Source organism: Canis lupus (genome assembly GCF_048164855.1).
Source record: "Canis lupus baileyi chromosome 3 unlocalized genomic scaffold, mCanLup2.hap1 SUPER_3_unloc_2, whole genome shotgun sequence".
In the NCBI taxonomy this organism is placed as follows: domain Eukaryota; kingdom Metazoa; phylum Chordata; class Mammalia; order Carnivora; family Canidae; genus Canis; species Canis lupus.
The window spans coordinates 118,892-142,927 of record NW_027326405.1 but is presented as its reverse complement, the minus strand read 5'-3'; the positions used below and the strand labels follow the sequence as shown (position 1 = coordinate 142,927).

At 34.9% G+C, this 24,036-nt stretch overlaps 1 protein-coding gene across 4 annotated transcripts in view; it reads right to left on the bottom strand.

Annotated features, from left to right (window-relative positions):
• The window catches only part of LOC140629211 (putative pleckstrin homology domain-containing family M member 1P), a 176,575-nt gene that overhangs the window by 147,930 nt on the left and 4,609 nt on the right, over positions 1–24,036 (bottom strand). The gene's annotated exons all lie outside the window — the stretch shown is intronic.

The window sequence follows — 24,036 nt, the reverse complement described above, 5'->3', positions numbered from 1 at the left end:
TTCTCTCTACTAAGGAGTAAATATGGAAAGAGGAGACATTCCCATCCTGATCCTGTTTCAAATGCTTATGTATTATCACCCTGATTCTGTCTGTATTGTGTGCCAAGGATTCTCTGTATGCCCTAAATATCATTCCATGTGTCACAAGATTCATGCCTTCTTCTATAAAGATTCTCATAGTAAATTCAAAGAATTTTTGGTGTGATGTGAATGTGAAAATTTAGTTGACATCCTCCGTCTGCTCTGTTTTATAGTTAGAACTATTACAATGGCCAACAGTGACTCCACTGATTTGTACAATGCTACTGAATGCTCTCTCTGCATTTCCTTTTGCCTGAATCCTGTTTCTCAAGAGCAATGGTACTCCATTCAAACATCCAGAGAGCATAAAAACTGGCTGTCAGAAGTCACTACATAGTTATGCTTACAAATTAGAATGTTGGACAGTTTTTGCTTGGAGCTTACTTGCAGGTAATATGAAAATAATCAACTAAATTATTCCCAATGTCTTCTTTGGATAAGTGATCAAGCCATTTCAAAGAAAATACTTTCCTGAAACTGATACATTAAAGCTGTTCAGTTAAATTAATAAAATACCATGAACCTAGCCCATAATGGTAGATCCGTTATCCACCTTGAGATAGAACACTTCCTTCATTAAGAGTTTAATTTTTTTTTTTATTTATTTATGATAGTCACAGAGAGAGAGAGAGAGAGGCAGAGACACAGGCAGAGGGAGAAGCAGGCTCCATGCACCGGGAGCCCGACGTGGGATTCGATCCCGGGTCTCCAGGATCGCGCCCTGGGCCAAAGGCAGGCGCCAAACCGCTGCGCCACCCAGGGATCCCTCATTAAGAGTTTAGACAAAATGGTTTGGTTACTTTTCTCTGTGAGAGTTGTAAGAGATCAATCTCCACTTTAAAAATAATAGGAATAACCGAGGTTGCACCCCTACATTTGGGTATAACTATGTTTATAAACTGTGTATTCCACTGAATCACAAATTCATCACACTCTGTCATATGTTTCCATGCAACACAATTTTTTTCTCATATCATGGTATACCTAATTGTATAATGTAGATAAACGTGATGGTCCAAGAAGATGGATATATACAATCCACACTGTAGAGTGTAGTTTCCTTGCTCTTAAATAAGAATCAACAACTGACTTTGTAGAACAAACATACCATAAAATCAGGTCTTGATAAAAAAAACTACCTTTGTCAAATAGTTTATATTACTCATTTTGCCAGGTTTCTTTCTTTTTTTTCTAGATTTCATTTATTCATGAGAGACAGAGAGAGAGAGAGAGTCAGAGACATAGGCAGAGGGAGAAGCAGGCTCCATGCAGGAAGCCCGATGTGGGATTCAATCCCAGGACTCCTGGATCACGCCCTGGGCCAGAGGCAGGCATTCAACCGCTGAGCCACCCAGGTGTCCCTTTTGCCAGGTTTCTGCAAAAAGTGTTGCAGTTTCAACTGCAGTAAGTTTGTTAAGATTGTGTTGTTGTTGTTTTAATGCACCCACAAACTCAAGCCCATATTACAGGGATCCTTTCAGACAATCAAAAGCAGAATTTTCCAAGCAGACAGCTGTAGTTCATTAGATCTGCCATGAACCGTGAAAGCCACTTGCCAATAGTGTCGAAAGACTATTACTCATTTCAATCTTTCCAAAGAGGACAGATCTTTCTTTGACAAAACATTAGTGAAAAACTGAGCTTGGGGCTGTGACTGGAAAAGCTCAGCACACATGAATGGCAACTCAGTAGAGAAACTAAAGCTAAGCAGAGATAGCAGATGATGTTCTAGCCTTTCACCTTCACATACCAAGATTCCACCTAGATTCCAAGGGGAAAAAAAAAAACAAAAAACAAGGAATAACAACGCATTTGCAGCATGCATGATAATCGTACCACCTGACCTGACAGAACTGTCAATCTGAATGGCAAATTCTCTGCATATGATTGAGTTTTGTAAGCTCAGCAGCTCAAAACAGAGAAACTTAAGGGGCCAATCAAATCAGCTTTGAATGTCAGTGACTGTCCAAGCAACGTAGTTAATCAGAAAAATCAAGATCACACTCAGAGATTGTCCTTATTCAGCAATGACAAAGACAACCAAGGAGACTCCAGACATTTAAAATTCTATAGAATTAAATTGAATATAAGTATGCCCAGCCAGTATGTCAAAGACAAAAATAATATAACCATCTGGACAATCTGTGCAAATATTAAGTAATCTTGCTCTTCATAAGTTTTGAAATTTAGATAACTATTTGAAACTCAGCTAAAATTTAGCTAGGTAGATAGAGCCTGGTGTTCAGTTAGGCGTTAGCACTAATAAGGATTCCAGGGTACAGGTTAAATTCTATTGCTTGATCAAGGTGCTAGCTACATAGGTATCATTAAGTTATAAAAATTCATTGAGCTGTACACTTATAATATGTGAATCTTTGTGATCAAAGAAACTTCGTGATCAAAGACACATCATGTCCTCTAGTCAACTGCCCCATGAATTCAGTCTCCAAAAAAAGCAATACTATCAAATTCCCATTTGATCAAGATCATCGCAGCTTCACACGTACTTATTTTTCAGCTTTTCAAGCTAAACCATTTAGAGAGAGACTCAAGTTAGACATGTTAGACCAATGGAACATGTTTTATTATATTTGGGTCTATTATCTCATAACAGAGCTTTTAACAATGACAATTATTTCTTTTCTAAAGACCTACAAATGTATTTTTTAAGACAGTCCAGATAATCAGGATATTTCACTATTAAAAAGATCTACCAAACCACAATTCAGGCACATTGCTCTTTAATAGTCACAAAGTAGTTTGTGAAAAATATTTAAGATTGAGTACAATGTTTCAGTGGTACAGGACTCTCAAAATATGTGCTATTGATGGCAAATGCAAATCAAGAGATATACTAAGACTGCTGAAAGTACTTATGAAAGATCATGATGGGAAAAAGACTGAGACTCAAAGATGAATTCCAATTTTGCAAGACACTGGTAAAGATTTATATAAAAGTCTAAGAGATGCAAAAGTCTTAAAGCTATAGTTATTTAAAATTCTATATTAGTTTGCTATTTTTATAAGGTGGAATCATTTCTCAGCATCAGCTTAGTCTACTGTATCTACAACTAGAAACCTTAAAGGATTCTCTTCTCTTTTTATGAGCCAAGTGTTACACAAATGTGGGATTAAAAGAGCAAGAGACAAAAAAAACAAAAAGTATACTTTCAATACCAAAAATTCACATGTACAGTGTTATATATATACCATTAAAATATCAAAATTTTGATAGCTAGCAGTATGAGGCTGAGACAAGTAGTAACTGCTTTCATTTCTTCTGAAAACATTCAGTTACTTCCTAAATTTACCTAAATTATTAACAAGGCAGACCTCAGGGTGCCTGGGTGGTGGCACTGCTGATTAAGCGGCCCGACTCTTGGTTTTGTCTCAGATGGTGATCTCTGGGTCATAAGATCAAGCCCTGCTCAGTTCAGAGTCCACTTGACACTCTTTCTCCTTCTCCCTCTGCCCCTACCCTGCTTGCTAGCTCTCTTTCTAAAATCAATAAATAAAATCTTAAAAAAAAAGTAAAGAAAAAAAAGAAGGCAAATCTCACATCAGATTGACTGCCTAAGGTATAGAAAATAATCTTACTGTTTACTATTTGTTTCTTTTAATAACACAGAAACAATTTGTTTTTATTTTTTTAAAGATTTATTTATTTATTTATGATAGACCTAGAGAGAGAGAGGCAGAGACACAGGAGGAGGGAGAAGCAGGCTCCATGCCGGGAGTCCGACACGGGACTCGATCCCTGGGCCAAAGGCAGGCGCTAAACCGCTGAGCCACCCAGGGATCCCCCACAGCAACAATTTTAAATCTGACTCTAGTAAAGAAGCATTCTTCTTCCAAGATGAACATTTACATAAGCTACTATAGCTTACAATTAATATAATGGGTCAAAATTCTGAGAAAGAAAAATGGTTAAATTTGATCTTAACCTTCAGTTAAGATACATTTTTATGCCTATCAAATATTAGTGGCTATGCAGTGCTCATTTTTACCACATTTCAAAAGTTATGTCTTGGGGTAGCCCGGGTGGTTCAGCGGTTTAGCGCAACCTTCAGCCTAGGGCGTGATCCTGGAGACAAGGAACAAGTCCCATATCAGACTCCCTGCATGAAGCCTGCTTCTCCCCGTGTCTCTGTGTCTCTGCCTCTCTCTCTCTCTCTCTCTCTCTGTGTGTCTCTCATGAATGAATGAATGAATGAATGAATAAATAAATAAATCTATCAAAAAAAGTTATGTCTTTTAACATGTATTTTTAGCAAATGAATAGCATAGAGTAATCAGCCCAAAGTTCAAGTCAGTTTCTAATATTAAACAGGATTTCAAAGGAATCTTTAGAGCTAAATTAGTAGCCTAATATTTCCAAATAACCAAAAGTTAAATTAACTATTAGTTGAGCTATATGAAATTGCCATTGCTATAGGTCAAAAAGTTAAATCTTGGCAATTTTGTGTGGCTTAACCTCATAAGTTTTTTAGACAGTTCCAATTCTATAGAAGAGCAAATATACACAAAAAATGTTTATATCATGCGCAAATACATGTGAAAAAGTGTTTCCGAAGAAACAACTAAATTTAATTGTACAAAGAGAAATAATAGTGGGCTTTATGAAAATGGGGGAAAAAAATCAGGTAGTTCAACAGGTTACTGAAATCCTGGTGGTGATCGATAAATCGACTTCTGCTTCACCTTTTATGAAGAGGCTGTACTTAGCAAATCACTGTGTAAGCTGCTTCAATAACAGCACTCCTGCTATCAAGTTTACTTGCAATGATTCCAACAAAGAAATTAATTTCTTAGATGACAAGAAAAGGTTATCTGAAACAGGGAAAACACAGGAGACTAAGCTTTCTGCTAATAAAACAGACAAATATCAGTCTAGGCGCTGAATTCAGAGCTGTTTTAAGCTCTGCAAGATCTGAAGTCCCTGTAGCCTAACTACTACCATTACTTTAGACACATATACATCTACCTATACACACATACTCATACTATATATATATATATATATAGCCCCTGTTTATATTTTAGTAAAGTTCCTAGTTATAGCACCAAAAGTTCCATGATCCAGAAACCCAAGCCTGGGCAAACTGGGATTATTGAAAACCCTAATCTACAGCCACAACTTGCATGTGCATGTATGCTTTAACTTGCTTTAAGTTAAAAACTTAAACTTGCTTTATTGATAACTATATCAATAAAATAGGTAACTGGCAATGATCAAATCTGAGAAAGTGAAAACTGCCATTTATCATCAGACTTATTCATTCTGAAAAGGTTTCATGCTTAAATCATATTCATAGAGGTAAACATTGGTAACCTATTACAATTATTCTATGTTATAAATATGAGGAAAATCTCTGTAGCATTCATTAGATCTACATACCTCTTACCAATGATGTAACCTTAAGAAAACTGCCTAACCTCTTTAATTCTTTATTCCCTAGTATGTAAAATAGGGATAATAGCACTTATCTCATAGGGTTTTCATGAGTACTAAATGATGTAATGTATATAAAATCTTAGTACAACACAGTAGCATAAAATTCTCGATAAATGTTACTATTATAGTTGCTAATAGTGTTATTGTACAGTTAAGAATTTATAAGTGCTTTGAAGGTAGCAGTCACCTATTCTTATCTCCTTTGGTGGAAACATTTTGTACTAAAAATAATTTATTTCCTTTTGTAATATTTAGATTTCCAGAATTATTGTTTCTAACTGTAAAAACTATGAGAATCTTGAGTAGTTTAAAAGAAAGAGTGCTTTTATAATAAGATTAATTACTACTTTATATGGAATTTCTTTCTATTATTGAATTTCAACCTCAGATGTAATAGTGCAAGTAAAGAATAAAAATCAGAGCTCCTTGCCCCCTAACTTTAATAAAATATCATACTTAATGGGCTGAAATATAGATGATAAAGTTGTATGTGTGCTAAAAAGAACAAGTGTAAACATTAAATCAAAATAGAGTCAAATTAGATTTTAGAGTTCAAGGAAACCTTTTAAAATCATCTAGTCCAATGCCCTCATTTTATAAATGAGACCCAAAAAAGGTAATTTGTCCAATGTCATATGGCCAGAATCAGAGACAGTACAGTAAGTCAGGTTTCCTGCTATGTACTCTATTTTCAATATGCTTCTCTCCAAATCATAAGTGAAAATCATGAGACGAATTCCTATTTCAAAATTTCTAATAAAAACCATCTTTAAATACACAATGATAATTAAGAGGTGTGATGAGAAGGCTGAGGAAAAATAACTAGAAAAATGTAGTGGAAAATACACTTTGAAGTCAACAGATCTTGTTTCAAATGACATCTCTGTCACTCCTTTACTCTGTGTCAATGGGCAAAGTACTTACCCTATCTGAGCTTCAGATTCTTCACTTGTAAAATGGGGATAATACCACCTAGAACAAATAAATAGATTATAAGAAGGATTAGAATTGCACAATAAGGGCATCCCCAGTGGCTCAGCAGTTTAGCGTCGCCTTCAACCCAGGGCGTGATCCTGGGGACCCCGGATCGAGTCCCATGTCAGGCTCCCTGCATGGAGCCTGCTTCTCCCTCTGTCTGTGTCTGTCTGTCTGTCTCTGTCTCTCATGAATAAATAAATTAATTAAAAAAAAAGAATTACACAATAGTATAATTCCGATAAAAGCTGGGAGTCACACTGCCTATACTAGAGTCCCAATTTTACAACTTCCTTGTTGTTTGACCAGTTATCAAACTTCTTTGAGCCTGGGAAGTACTTTAACAAGAATATGATGGCACATAAGAAATACAAAGAGTTTTAGTGTTATCAATATTACATATGAATCTTCTGCCAGTAAGTGGGTAGTGAATCATAAAAACAACCAATACAACTATTGATAATAATAAAACATCTGCTTTTACAAGTAAAACAGATTTTGACAAAGTCAACATGTTATATAAAAATTGATGCTATCTGTGCTAAAGTATGCCCATACCCTGAAATGTGTAAAAAGTTTATAAGATTGAAAGTGTCAAATTCAAAGAGTACAAAAATTAAAATCTATCAAGCAAATAATCATTCTGTAGTGACATATTTAAGAAAAGTGTGGCTTTCAGGGTTTTGGACTTTAAAATGCTCCATTCACAAGTCAGAATAATATAGGATAAAGTCAGAAATTAGGTAATAGCAGAAGATTTACAAAATATGAAGTAAGGCTAAAATTATAGCAATGACACATTAGAAAACCTAGAGGAGACTGTGTGAGAAGAAACTGTCAGCTTTGGAAGACTGTGTCTATTACAACATGTTTTTCATAAACTCCTAATCAAAAATATAATAAAAGAAAAAGAAACAGTGGAAATTCACATCCAACACATTACCATTTAAGAGAACCAATTCCCAGGTGATTAGAAAAGAGCTATCTATACTTACCTGGCAGGGGAGATACCATGATCACGAAAAGAGCTATCTGAACTGGATGAAAGACATGATTTCTAAATTCAAAGGAAAATTAAAACCACAAAGTTTAAACAAACAGCATGAAAAAAAAATGCCTCACAAAATGAAAAGGAATAATTTAGTTTCAGCTTTCTCTTTACAAAAATTCTATTTTTAGGTAAGATACAGTGGTTTAAGATGCTACCATGTCTTTAAGCTCCATTTGGTAGGGAAATACCTGTGTTGGCTTTGCTATTTCCAAAGGTAAATAGGAGGTTTTGCATTGAAGTTACAATGTGGACTACTTCAGAGTAACCTCATGCCAAAATGGCACATTTCTGAGGGATGCAAAGGTATTCAATAAAAAGCTTTTAAAGGCATATTTTTAAACTTGCAGCAGGAAAGCTTTTCTGTGTCAAGACAGTAATTCTTTTAACAGCATTGATCAAAATGTCATTCCTTTATGAGTGTACAATACCTTTTAATGGCATACAACAAGCCATTAGGGTTATACACCTCTGTATAGCAGACAGCTTACTGGAAAAAAGGGAACACTGGCCAAGATACAGTCAGTAGGTTTTATGCTTCTAATAAGTGATCTTTTTCCCCCTAACTGCTTCATTCTCAAGTCCTCAACTATCCAAAGATTAAGTGTAAGCTCTCTTCTGTAATTTAGAAGCGCTTGCAACAGAGGTCTAAACTGCAAGGTCTAAACTTTAGCTTTGTAGATACCATATGATGGCTTTGAAAACAGTCTCTCATCCAGGGCCAGCAAGAAATTATTTCTGAAGATTAGAAAAGAATGATGGTTTTGTTTATTTTGCTACTTTGTGAGAAAGAAGCAAGTAAAAAAAAAAAAAGAATGTTATGAGATTATCACTTTTCGAATTTATTTACAAAGCCAAATACTAAAGGAATATTCAAGTTATGTATTACTCTACCACAGAATATCTCTTTAAATCAACTAATAGGGGGTGCCTAGGTGGCTCAACGGTTGAGTGTCTGCCTTTGGCTTAGGGTGTGATCTCGGGATCCAGGATTGAGTCCCACTTCAGGCTCCCTACAATGAGCCTGCTTCTCTCTCTGCCTCTCCCATGAATGAACAAAATAGAATCTTAAAAAAAAATAAGTCAACTACAGTGATTACATAATCTTTGATAGAAGGAAGCTATTTAAAAATTATCTTAAAATACGTCCTTGTCCTTGGGGTATTCTTCTTTAAAGAAAGATAAAATAAATTCTGAAACTATCTAGAAAATAAACATGGGGCGTCTAGGTGGCTCAGTCAATTGAGCATCTGACTCTTGATTTCCACTCAGGTCATGATATCAGGACCCTGGAATGAAGCCCTATGTTGGGCTCCATGCTCTGCAGAGAGTCTGCTTAAGATTTCCTCTCCCTCTCTCTCTCTCTCCCCCTCCCTCCCTCTGCCCCTCCTCCTGCTTGTGCTTGCTCTCTCAAATAAATATTTTTTTAAAAAAGAAAATTTACGTATATAAGTATACAAACTCATAAAAAACTTTCCATCAATTTACCAAATTTTTAACCATCCAGGAAATGGAGAGGTAAGGGGTGCAAAATTAGAAAGGGGGACTATTCCGGCTTTTCATGTTAAGCCTTTACTTACTTTTCACTATTAAAGTAAAACTTAAGTACAAGTAAATTTTTGAAATTACAGAAATATCTCAGATAAATTGATTGTAACATACACCTCGACCTTTGGAAAACTATTTAAGAGCTTCATAGAGCCTAAAAAATATTAGCAATAACAATTACAATCCTGCATCAAAAAAGTAAAACTCCAGGACACCTGGGTGGCTCAGCGGCTGAGCATCTGCCTTTGGCTCAGGGCGTGATCCCTGGATTCAGGATCAAGTTTCATGTCGGGCTCCTTGCATGGAGCCTGCTTCTTCCTCTGCCAGTGTCTCTGCCTCTCTGTGTCTCTCATGAATAAATAAATAAAATCTTAAAAGAAAAAGTAAAACTCCAACTTAACAGACAATACCAGATGTATTTCCAAACCTTTTGCCTAAAAGCAAAGTTTAAAAAGTAGAAAAAACTGTTTCCTTTTTTTTCTTTTTTAAAAAGATTTTATTTATTTATTCACGAGAGACCACACAGAGAGAGAGGCAGAGACACAGGCAGAGGGAGAAGCAGGCTCCATTGAGGGAGCCTGAGGTGGGACTCAATCCTGGGTCTCCAGCATCAGGCCCTGGGCTGAAGGCGGTGCTAAACTGCTGAGCCATCAGTGCTGCCCCGAAACTGTTAGCTTTGAAAAGTGTGAGTGTATGGATATGTGTGGTAGTGTAGTGGGAACAAAGTGGCACCCCCAAAAAGGAAGTTCTTATTAATGGCTTTACAAATTTTATGATCAAGCAGAAGTTTGTTTCAGGCAATATTGAGAACCACAGTATGTACACCAACTATCACTGAAAACAACTAAAAATGCACGGTAATATACAAAAATACCTTCTTAAAAGCATCCTAGTTCATGAGAATAGTAAGAAGTTATCAATTCAAAATCTAAGTGAAAGTGGAACTCAGAAAAATCACAAGGAGATTTTGTTTTTAAGAATATCTGGTCAACCATTTTGACCCAAAACTTACAGACCTTATTTGGGATGAAGGTTAGAAGACAAACATGAACACCACCTAAGAGCCTCACATGAGACTCTCGTCCTATGAAGCTGGGAACTCAAAGGGTCACCCCCTCAATGTGAAGGCCATCAGGAACCTGGGCCTGAGGGACTGTAAGGACAGTTGTCTTGGCAATGAGCAAAGCAGGGAAAACATAAAACCACAAGGTGTTGTAACCACAACCTTGGAACTCAAGTAAATATACATGCTAAATTCTTATCACCAGAATGGATCCAAAAATAAATAAATAAGTAAATAAACATAAACTGGTACATAACTGGTAGTGTCCCCAGAAGCGAGATTGCAGCAATCGCAAATGTTATCTGGTAGAACAAACTATTAAATACATAAGTAAACAAGGCACCGTGAAAGAGAACCAGCAAAAATGAACTTATAAGGATTTCATTTCTTGGAATTGTCAAAAACAGATCATATACATATATTGAAAACAATTTTTAAAGTGTAAACATTTCACAGAACAGAAAATTAAAAATAAATGACCTAGAATATTCAAAAGACATCTATACAAATTAAATACACAATAATTAAAATTTAAAACTTGGTGGAGAGGACATGGCAGATTATCTTAAATGAGGCTTTTTCAATAAAAAGAACTAGAAAAAGAAGCTCAACTTTCAGCATCAGTTCTCTTAAGTCATTGCCAATACTCACTTAGGAGGCTGAATAAAATTGTTAACAGTATCACAGACTGGGGGGGAAATTTTTGAGGTTGGATACTGATAGTGTAACAGAAGAATGAAACCCAGATATATATCAGCTCAATCTCAGGTTTTATGGAGTTTAACTGTCCATATGCTACCTACTATCAGAAGCAAAACAAAAAACCTTGGGGAAGGTTAGTATCATTCAGATCTTCCAAACATTACATCCAATGTCTCACATTCCATTCACAATTACTAGGCATATCCAGAGACAAAACCACAATAAAATTTAAAAGAAAAGAAACAGATCTACAGGATATACAGGTACTAGAGTTATTAGATGTGCACTTCAAAATACCTTTGATTGGGATGCCTGGGTGGGTCAGCAGTTTAGTGCCTGCCTTCAGCCTAGGGCATGATCCTGAAGTCCCAGGATCAAGTCCCACATCAGTCTCCCTGCATGGAGACTGTTTCTCCCTCTGCCTGTGTCTCTACCTTCTGTGTCTCTCATGAATAAATAAATAAAATCTTTGAAAAAAATAGAAGACCCCAGTTTCCCAATAAAATAAGAACCACTACTTAAATCTGATATCTCCACATAACCTTAATCTGTAAAAATAAAGTGAAAAAAAAAAACCCTCAAAATATACAGCATAACTAAGAGATAAAGACTAGCATAATCCATAGAATCTATGCTTTAAAAAGAGAGATAAATAAAGATCATGTAGAAGAGAAGACAAAGTGACAAAGTACAGATAAAATAAGAACCAGGAAGTGGGAAATCCTTAAAATAGGTTTAAGACCTGTTAGATCCAGCACTGGTTACTGTGGAGTCAAAAAGAAGAGGTTTGTAATCACAAGAAACAGAAGTGACAGTCTTGAGAAGTACCACTTCTAGAGGAGACAAAGAAGTGGTACTTCTTGGATGTTTGGTGGTAGAGAGAAAGAAGAAAACAATAATGGTCCTACAAGTATAAAAAAGAAGCAGAAAATTAGAGGATTCAAACCCTGTCACTCTCCAAAACAAATGCACCACAGATTCAAGATATTTCATTATAGTAACAGAAGGGACAGCTTTTGAACTAAGAAATCTTGTAAACCCTTTAACCATTTTCACTATGAACTATTATTGCTGCTCAAGAAAAATTAAATTTCATAACTGATATGGCAACAACTGTAAATAGGTTTATAAAAGGAAACAGAAAATAAGACCAAAACTCTTCAGCCAATGAACACTACTCTCCAAGGAAGAAGGGAAGGAAGGCAGACAGACAGACTGTAAGGTAGAGATAACTATAATACTATCTCAGCCTGAATTATATATTGTTAAATGGTATTTACAAGTATTGAGGGAAAGACCCTCAAATCAAACATTCAGTAATTCAGAACAAAAATGGGCTCTAAATCTTCACATTAGAAGATGTGAAATGAGAGATATCTGGTCTAATAAAAGAAACTGAGGAGACAAAAGCCATTTTAGAAATGAAGAATAAATTATAAATGACTCAAGAGAAAATTGAATTGAATGAAAATACAGTAAGAGGCACTGAATGAAAGGATGAAAATAGCAAAAGAACAAAATGAAGACTGTAATAAGAATCAGGGAAAAACTGTTAATATACACGAAAGAGAAAGAGGATCCAACACACATAAAATTGTAGAGCTAATATTTAAAACTTGAATATAAAAAAAAGATAACCAGAAATAAAAAAACATGAATGTATATATTAAAAAGGCCTATGAAAGATCTCAGAAATTGACACAAATACTCTATTCTAGGATGTATCCAATACATAATTGGACTTTAAAGGTAAAACTGCACTGGAGGGTATTATGCTGAGTGAAGTAAGTCAATCGGAGAAGGACAAACAGTGTATGTTCTCATTCATTTGGGGAATATAAATAATAGTGAAAGGGAATATAAGGGAAGGGAGAAGAAATGTGTGGGAAATATCAGAAAGGGAGACAGAACATAAAGACTCCTAACTCTGGGAAACGAACTAGGGGTGGTGGGAGGGGAGGAGGGCGGGGGATGGGATTGAATGGGGGACGGGCACTGGGGGGGGCACTTGACAGGTTGAGCACTGGGTGTTATTCTGTATGTTGGTAAATTGAACACCAATAAAAAATTAATTTATTAAAAATAAATAAATAAAGGTAAAACTGCAAACCCCCACATACCTCACAATTTCAACATATGGCTCCTAAATACTTTTGATGAGAGTCACATAGCCCTTGTCACTGTTAAAGAAACCCATAAAATTGCCTTAGGAAAGAACAGAAAATTGTCCCCTGAAAAATCTGTGGGATGCTGTTCTTCCAAAGATAACAAACAAAAATGTGCAAGGTTTACCAGAAAAAAAATAACAGTTTGTAGCTTAGTAATAGTTACAGGATATAGAACTTCTGCCTTTGTACTCCAAAAATATATTACTAAGGCAATACGCAGAGAGTATTTTGAAGTTCTAGTCCCCTAAAGTAGAATGAACAGTTCCCTAAAGCAGAATGACAACCTTAGTATAGCCATCACATCAAAACCCCATAGGGAGATGCCAGGAGGAAAAAGATGATCAAGAAAATAAATACTATAGGACTTAATACCTAATCAATCACCATGGTTCAAAATCCTGAGAACATTATCCTGAATTTTCAGCCTTTAAAAACCTCTGCTTATTAGTCATCGGGGATTCAAAACCTTTGAACATTAGCTCCCTGTTCTCCTGGGTGGCACCACACCAATAAACAGCCTATCTTTCTTCACTGTAGAAACTCAGTATCAAATTTTATTCGCTTGCTGCTCATTGGGTGGATGAACTCTCATTTGCTTCAGTTACAAAGGTAAAAAAAAAAATCTTCTGAGGTCATTTACAAAGGAAGCAAAATCAAACTGGTATCAGACTGCTCAGTGGTAACATACAAAGAAAGTTATTAGGAGAGTAGGAATCAAGTTTTTTTTTGTTTTTTTTAAGATTGTATTTATTTATTCATTAGAGATAGAGATATAGGCAGAGGGAGATGCAGGCTCCCTGTGGGGAGACCTATGTAGGATTCGATCCCATGACCCTGGGATCAGCTCATGACCTGAGCCAAAGGCAGATGCTCAACCACTGAGCCACCCAGGTGCTCAAGTTATTTTATTTAAACTGACAAACAAAACAATGAAATTCTAAGTGAGCGCCAAGAAGATAACTGAATTAAGGACATTATAAATAATAGCATAAAATAACCACTAGAACAAAAATATAAACCTTTCAAATACCAAAGAAAATATAAAACGGGGTACAATAAAAATATACTATATATAAAGAAAACATAATATGCACAATATATAATGTGTTAGTATAGAGATTACACATAAAGATTTAACTATCTTTAAGATACTTTCAAATTAACTCAGTAAAATTCAACTCTTCAATATATTGCTGAAACTCATCTAAAATAAAGCGATTCAGGGCAGCCCCGGTGGCTCAGCGGTTTAGTGCAGCCTTCGACCGGGGCATGATCCTGAAGACCCAGGATCGAGTCCCGCATCGGGCTCCCTGCATGGAGCCTGCTCCTCCCTCAGCCTGTGTCTCTGCCTCTCTCTCTCTCTGTGTCTCTCATGAATAAATAAATAAAATCTTAAAAAAAAATAAAAATAAAAATAAAAAATAAAATAAAATAAAGCGATTCAAAAAGTAAAAATATAGGGTACAAAGGTCTTCAAGGCAAATGAAAAAAATAAGTAGGTGTTTTAGTTCTGATATTAGACATGGTAGAGCTGAGCCCCCAAAACATTACATACTAAAAAACATTTTATGACCTAAAGACCACATGCAAAATATACTAGTTATTAATATCTACACACCAAATAACATGGCAACTACTTTGATAACATGAGTCCAGGAGAAATAAAAATGCAAGAAAGAAACTAAACAGAAGACCTCAATATACCAAAACTCAGTATAAGACAAATGTACAAAAAATTTCTTTAAGAAGTCATAAACTAAACAAAGCTATGCCAGTATCTAGATTTTTAAGCTCCCACAACAAATACTTTCCTTTCCAAGTGTACATGAGACATTCACAAACATTGACCAAATATTATGTCTCAAAGAATACTTCAATATGTTCCATAAAGTAGAAACAATATAAATAGTGTTCTCTGATCCCATATAATAGAAGTAGAAAATTAAAACAAAATAAAAAGGGTCTTCCACGTGATAACTTTAGAACTATCCAGCAAAGTCTTCAATGACAGCATGTGTTATTTTATGTAAAAGACACTAGACACAAAATAGCACATACTTGTAAATGAAGTTCAAAATGAGGTAAAATGAATTGATGTTAATCAGAGCATTTAAGAAAAAAAAAGATATCCCAACTGGAAAATACATAAAATTATCTCTGTTCACAGATGATGTGATCTTTTATGTAGAAAACCTTACAGATGCCACAAAAAAATTTAGAATAAAAGAATTCAGCCAAGAAATAGGATACAAATCAACACACAAAAGTTAGATACATCTATACACTAAAAATGAATAATCTAAAAAGTATGAAAACAATTTCATTTATAATAGCATCAAAAATAATAAAACATTTAGAAATTAACTGAGAAGATTAAAGATTTGTACAATGAACATTACACAACAATGCTGAAATTAAAGAAAATACAAATGAATGAAAACACATCTCATGCTCATGGATTAGAAGACTTAATACTGTGTTAAGATGTCAATACCACCCAAAGTGATCTACAGATTCAGTGCAATCCCTATCAAAATCCCAATGATGTTTTGGAAGAAATAGAAAAACTCATCCTAAAATTTACATGGAATCTCAAGGGACTTCAAATAGTCAAAACAATCTTGAAAAAGGAGAACAAAGCTGGGGACTCACACTTCCTGATTTTAAAAAGAAGACTCAAAAATCAAAACAAGAAATGGAAAACAATACAAAAGATAACCACAGAAATACACAGTGTGACAACAAATTATAATAAAGACTTATATACTAACAAATTAGGTAACTTTGGTCAAACGACTTTTACAAGGGTAGCAAGACCACTCAATGGGGAAAGCACAGCCATTTCAACAAATGGTGCTGGGAAAATTGGATATCACATGTGAAAGAATGAAACTGGACCTTACCTAACCATATATAAAAATTAACTGAAAAGGGATTAAAGATCTAAATCTAAGACCTAAAATATAAAACTTAGAAGAAACAGGGCAAAAACTTCATGACATTTGATTCGGCAATGATTTCTCATATATGACAACCAAAGGCACATACAACAAAAGATATATAAATCAGACTTTATGAAAAATATAAAATTTGTGCAACAAAAGACACTACCCACAGAATAAAAAAGCAACCCATAAAATAGAATATTTGCAAATCACTAATCTAATAAGGAATTAAAATTCAGAATGTAAAGAGAACTTCTGAAATACAACAACAAAAGGACAAACAACCTGATTCAAAAATGGGCAAAGGACTTGAATAGATATTTCTCCAGAGAAGGTATATAAATGCCCAATAAGTACATGAAAGGATGCTCAGTATCAGGAACCACTAGGAACTAGGGAAATGCAAGTCAAAACTATAATGAAAATACCACCTCACATCTATTAAAAGGACAACTATCAAAAAACAAAGAAAAAAAAAGAAAATAACAAGTGTTGGTGAAAGGTGGAGAAATCAGAACTCTTGTACACTGTTGGTAGAAATGTAAAATGGTACAGCCACTGTGGAAAACAGTACGGCAGTTCCTCAAAAAATTAAAAATAGAATTTCCATCTAATTCAGAAATTCTACTTCTGCATTTATACTGAAAAGAATCGAGAGCAGGGTCTTGAAGAGTTATTTGTATACCCATGTTCACAGCAGCGATATGTACAATAGTTAAAACACGGAAGCAACTGAAGTGTCCATCAACCAATGAATGAACAGGCAAAATGTGGTTTATACATACAATAGAATATTATTCAGCCTTAAAAAGGAAATTCTGCAATATGCCACAACATGGATGAACCTGGAGGACATTAAGTGAAATAAGCCAGTCACATAAATACAAATACCATATGATTCCACTTATGTGAGGTAGATAGTATACACACTATATACAGCAGTATATACATATATAGTAGTCAGAATCAGAGACAGAATATAGAATGACAGTTGCCAGGAGCTGGAGGAAGGGGGAAATAAGTTATTGTTCAATGGGTATAGCATTTCAGTTTTACAAGAGGAAAAGAGTTTTGAAGAGGGATGGTGGTGGTGATAGTTGGAGAACATTATAAATGTATTTAATGCCACTAAAGTGCATGCTTAAAATGGGTAAGATGATAAATTTTATATTATGTATAGTTTACCACAATAAAAAAAAATTTGGAATAAACCTCATTGATGCCGATAATAATGAGAACATTGTAGTTATCTCTGGGAAGATAAGTGGTAATAATTGGGAATGAAACAGGAACTTATGGGATGCTGAGAATGTTCTATATCTTGATCTAGATGTATATATAAATGCCAAAAACAATAAAAAATGTTCTGAACTGTACACTTAAGATTTGTGCACCTGACACTCTACCACATGTCAAACAACCAAAACAATAAAAAATCATGGACACTTCATCAAAAAAGAAACCTAAATGGCCAGAAAACATAAATATGTTCAGCTTCATTAGATACCAAGGAAATGCCAATTAAACTACTACTATAACTGCTGCAAGATTAATACACTATTTTAAAGATTTTATTTATTTATTCATGAGAGACACACAGAGAGACAGAGACATAGACAGAGTGAGAAGAAGGCTCCCTGTGGGGAGCCTGATGCAGTACTCAATCCTAGGACCCCAGGATCACAACTTGGGCTGAAGGCAGACACTCAACCTCTGAGCCACCCAAGTGCCCCAGATTAATACACTATTTGATTGATTGATTAATCATCTCAACTGATACACTATTTGTGACAGTGCAAATTGGTACAATCATTTTGGAAAACTGTTATGTGCTTAGTAAACTAAAATATACAATTCTCTCAAAAAGTTGCTTGGCTTATGTAATTTATTTCAGTCAGGTCGTTAGTCCAGTAGCCACAGTTCTTTTCTAGACATGCTTAGGGGTTTTTTTATGTCTTTTTTTTCTGACCCCATAGATTCCGTCTTTCTTCCTATTTGTATCTTAGGCCTATCAAGGATCAGAAGCAGAGACTTCTCTGTAAGATTCCGTTGAATTGAAAGAAATTCAAAAGATACCATACCTCCATGGTTGAACTTCACTCTGAGACATCTTGATAAATTTTGATACTTTATCAATGAGTGTAACATTGTGGAAAGATTTCATTTATACAAGTGTAGCAAGCCTATTACCTTCCTTGGTAAATTAATTGAGATCTTGTCCTATTCCACAGGCATGGAATATTTCCAGATCTTACAGCACTAACTTATAAATTTTGTGTCATTGTTCACAAAAAGGAAGGTGGACATCACTGATAACCTCAAGACCTCTGAAAATCCTCTTTCATAAAAAAAATGACAGCATTAACAGAAACTATTAAACTTTTTCAGAATGCTAGAAATTAACCAAAGGCTTGCAGCAGTTCAGGGAATGATTATTCAAGAAAAACAGCCAAATCTCCTTAACAACAAATGAGTTTTGTAGCATTTTAAGTTGCCCTATGGCCATCTGTGCAAAAGTGCAAAAAGTGCAAAAGATGTGAACAGATACTTCATCAAAAAAGATATACAGATGGCAAAAAAGATGTGGGACTCAATCCCAGGACTCTGGGATCATGACCTGAGTCAAAGGCAGATGCTTAACTGACTGAGCCACCCAAGCACTCCAAATATCTATTTTTTAATATAAATTGGTTCCATGTATACTCTTAGAAGTCTCATGATGGCAGATAGTTTTAAAGCTTCTTTAACCTGAAGAAGATTCAGTGAGTTGTATATATTGTTCCAGATAGATCTTCATTGGTAGAGAACAAAAATGCATGCTATATAAGTTAAAATAAAAAAAAAAAACTACCTGTAGTTTTTAAATGTGAGAATAAAACTAGCAAACTGTAATAAAGTGTCATCTTTATAGAATGACGATTGAGAAATCACATCTTTATTTCTTTTATTTTTTTATTTTTTATTTTTTTATTTTTTAAGTTTTTATTTATTTATGATAGTTACAGAGAGAGAGAGAGGCAGAGACACAGGCAGAGGGAGAAGCAGGCTCCATGCACCGGGAGCCCGATGTGGGATTCGATCCCGGGTCTCCAGGATCACGCCCTGGGCCAAAGGCAAGCGCCAAACCGCTGCGCCACCCAGGGATCCCCACATCTTTATTTCTATAGCAGCTACAAGATACTTGTTGCATGAGTTTAACTCCAGACCATATAATTAAAATGTCTGCATTCACCCTTCCATTCTCAAACATCTCTTAAGCTTAGAATCTCAGACAGTTGTTAACCAGTACTATTTAATGCCTGAATTTCTGTTGTTCTTACTCTTTTGGGAGATGGTGATGTCTTTTTTGAGATGTTGATTTTATTTTTAGTAAGTCAACTTAACAGTGACCTCAGTTCCTCATCTATGAAAGAAGAATAATTGTTATCAAAAGAAACAAATGAGATAACTAGAAGATGATAAATGTTAGTTTAGCTGTTGCTTTGCTATTACTATTCCTGCTTATTATTTTTTTAAAGCAATGATAACTGCTTTTGAGAGTAAGGTCAAATACTTAGAAAAGTCACTCTAAGGAATCTTGAGGATTCCACATAAAAACAAATGAGACTCCTTTAGGGTATTTGTCATAAATTGGCTATTCACTACTATAGAAACACGTCTTAGGATTTTGTTTTATTCCTTTCTTCCCTAAATCTAAATTTCCTTCTCCTTTCTCTATATAAGGACACTCTGTCACTGGATTAGGGTCCACCCTAAATCAGTATGATTTTTTTTTTTAAGATTTACTTATTTATTAATGAGAGACAAACAGAGAACAGCAGAGACATAGGCAGAGGGAGAAGCAGGCTCCATGCAGAGAGCCCGATGTGGGATTCGATCCTGGGACTCCGGGATCACGCCCTGAGCCAAAGGCAGATAGACGCTCAACCGCTGAGCCACTCAGGCGTCCCGATCAGTATGATCTTAACTTCGGTTACATCTGCACAGTCTTTATTTCCAATAGGGTCACATTCACAAATACCCAGGATTAGGACTTGAACATATTTTTGAGGGAGGTATCATTTGATCCAACATAGAGAATATCACTAAATTAAAGAACCTGTACAGAATTTGTATAATCCCTGTCCATGTTCTGCAGGTCTGGGTTTCTGGAAGTCTCTTGGAATTCCTGTTTTCTTCATTTATCTCTGTGGGTAGTGCTTTTTAAATAACCCTAGCCCTCTGAACTCACAGCTTCTACAAAGTCCTTTCTTTATAAAGGGGCAAAAGGCTTGATGGTATAGTTTGAATAAATTCCTTTTCTATTTGTGAACAGGGATCAAATTTTTAGTATTCCCTGATACTAGAGTGGGCTCTGATATCAAACACCCAGAAACCACCCAAGTATCCTCTTGTTTCACATGTGTAATCTGTTTGTCTGGGTACCTTCTGATTATCTTATAACTGAGCTCCTATGCCATGTAAGAAAGATCTCATGTTCCTATTATCCAACATCCTTATATTTTTCTCCTCTGAGACTATTTGACTAAAATCTCCTAGAAGGCATTGATTTGACTTCTAAGAGTAGTACCACTTTGCAAAATATATGTTAGTGAAATTGCTTCCAGGTCATCTTGCTCTATATTTTTGCTTGGTTTCCCAAAGGAAAACATAACTTTAAAAGAAGTTATTTATAACTTCATTTATGCAAATCAGTTCTCCCTCAGCATTCTTTTCTCAATTCTACATTTGACATTGTTATTCTTTTATAATTAAAAAAAAATTTTAGCTTACTTATCCTTTCCAGGTTCTATGGTTCCATCTTCATTTGCTTTATCTTTTATATTTCCTTATAAAAATTATTTAAAATATTTTAAAAATAAAATTTCAAAAAAATAAAAATAAAAAATAAAATTTCTGTATACCTATCACATGGCTTAAGAAATAACACATTAACAAATATAGTTAAAGCACTTTATGCATTCTTCCTTAGTAATGCTCTTTTGTTCTTCCCTGCTACAAGTACGTATCACAAGTTATCTCCACAACCAATTATTCTCTGGAAGCTAATGTTTATAATCCCATTATTTTTTCATATTTTTACTAAATCATAATATTATCTCTATATATATTTTTAAAGATTTATTTATTCATGAGAGACAGAGACAGAGAGAGAAAGAGAGAGAGAGGCAGAGACACAGGCAGAGGGAGAAGCAGGCTCCATGCAGGGAGCCTGACGTGGAACTCGATCCCGGGTCTCCAGGATCACGCCCTGGGCTGAAGGTGGCACTAAACTGCTGAGCCACCTGGGCTGCCCTCTATATACTTTAAACTTTAATTCTGTATTATACCTATTATAGATTCCTCTGCAATCTTTTTTTTTTTTTTTTTTGGCTCAAGTTAGGATTGAGATTCATCCTATTGATACAAATTTCTCTGCTTGATTATTTTAATAGCTTCTTTACTTTCTCATTCAATTTTTCATTCAAGTTTTTCATTTTTTAAACATTCTTCTACTGATGGACATTGAGTTAGTTTCCATGCTTTTGCAATTATAAGTAATGCTATTTAAACAGTCCGTTAATGGATCATAACTAGTGGGTTTCTTCATTTAAAACTATTTATTTGGAGAGAGAGAGAGAAAGAGAGAATATGAGTGGGGGTTGGGGCAGAGGGAGAGGAAGTGAGAGAATCCCAAGCAGATTCCCCACTGAGTGCAGAGCTGGACGCAGGGCTGAATCCCAGTACCCTGAGATCATGACCTGAGCCAAAAATCAAGAGTTGGACACTTAACTGATGGAGATACCCAGGTGTCCTTCCCTCTTTTTAAAAAACAGATTTACTTACCATAAATTTTCCTTTTAAAAAACAACACAGTAGTTCTTTAGAATATTTACACAACTACTCAGCCATCACAAGCTCTAATTCCAGAACATTTTATCATCCCCCAAAAGAAACCACACTTCCACTTCCACTCCCCTTCTCCCTCTCCCAGTCCCTTAGTAACACTAATGTACATTCTGTCTCTACAGATTTGCCTATTAAGACATTTTGTATACATTTGCACCATGCATAACCTTTTGTGATTATCTTCTTTTACTGAGTATAATGTTTTCAAGGATCATCCATGTTTTAGCATGTCTATTAATTTGATTGTAGTGACAGGTGTAAATACATATCAAAACTTATCAAAACATATACTACTTAACTATATAAGATTTATTGCATGCCAATTTTACTTTGATAAATCTGTATAAAAAATAAGCAAGATTTTAAGAGATGCTTCACCAAAAAAATTATACATAAAGCTAATAAATACACAAGACACTCTACATCATTAGTCATCAGAGAAATGCAATTAAAATTACAATGAGATATCTAATATACATGTACTGGAATAGTTAAGTTTTAAACTACTAATAACACCCAAGAGCAGATATGAATGTACAATAATGAGAATAATCTTAAATTGCTGATAAGAAAACAGAAGGAAATAGCCACTTGGAAAGAAAATTAGCAGTATTTTATAAAGTTAAAAATATTTTTACCATATGACCCAATAGTTTCACTCCTGTATGGACCCCAGGAAAAATAAAAATCTATAATCACACAATGACCTATCAGCCAATATTCATAGCCGCTTTATTGCTAAGAGCCAGAACCTGGAAACAACCCAAATGTCTACCAAATGGTAAATGGACAAATTTTGGTACATATATGCAATGGAATACTACTCAACAGACAAAAAGGGGTAAACTAGTAATACATGCAACAACCAGGATGAACCTTAAATGCATTATGCTAAGTGAAACGAACTAGAAACAAAAGGCTGCAGAAGATTTCATTAACAATATGTTTTAAAATGTAAATCCTTGCTCTGCTCTCTGTCAGATAAATAAGACCTTTAAAAAGTTTTTTACAACTCAGCCATAAAAAGAGGCACATTACTACATACAAGAGAACAAAGTACAACTTCAAATATCTAACTAAAAACAACAGAAACAAGAATACAAAGGTGCTAAAAACCAAAATCATATATACAGTTCAAAATTCAAAATAAAAACATTTTCAAGCTAATAACTAGTAATAGAATCCATCACCAACAAGCCACACTATAAAATGTTCAAGGATGTTCTTCAGACCTAAGAAAAATGATACAAACTTAGACCTACAAGAAGAAATAAAGTGACAGAAATGTTAAGACGTAAGCAAGTAAACTATGTTCTCATTTTCTTATTTTCATTACAACCTCCTCACAAAGAAAATGCCAATGCAATGCTGCATTCTATTTAACAAAGAAATAATACCAATTCTATATAACCTCTTTCAGGAAATAGAGGAGAGACTACATCCTACATTGCTTAAAGAACCAGCCAGGCTTGCCCTATTTCTAAAACTAAGCACAAGAAAGCAAAACCAAGGACTAATCTCTCTTAAATACACTCTGAAGGAAACAGTTATAAAATCATATTAAAAGACATAATCAGGATATACTATGTTCATGGATGGGAAGCTTCAATATTGTAAAGATAATTCTTCCCAAAATAATCTGTATATTCTAAGTAATTACTATCAAACCCCAAAAAAGATATTTCATGATATTTAATACACTGATCATGAAATTAATATGGAGAATCTAAGGGCCAAGAATAAGTAAGGTGAAAAACAACTTGGTATGAGGCATAAGGGGAGCAATTTTACCTATTGTACACTGTCTTATTTTAGAGCTAAAGCAATGAAAACATTGTTTTATGTACAGAACTAGACAAATAGCCTAGAAAACACAAAAACAAAGACGAACATACGGAAACTACATAGGATAAGCATTACATTCTCCACTCAGTGAGGAAAGAATGTCCTATTGCAGGGGCTGGCAAACTTTTTCTGTAAAGGGACAGACAGTAATATATAAAGCTTTGAGTCTCTGTCACAACTACTAAACTCTGACAGAGTAGCACAAAAGTAGACACCAACAAGTAAACAAATGGATGTGTCAGTGTTCCAAAAGTATTAAAAAAAAAAAATGGTTGGCCAGCTTTGGCCCATGGGCCACAGTTTACAAAACAGCAATT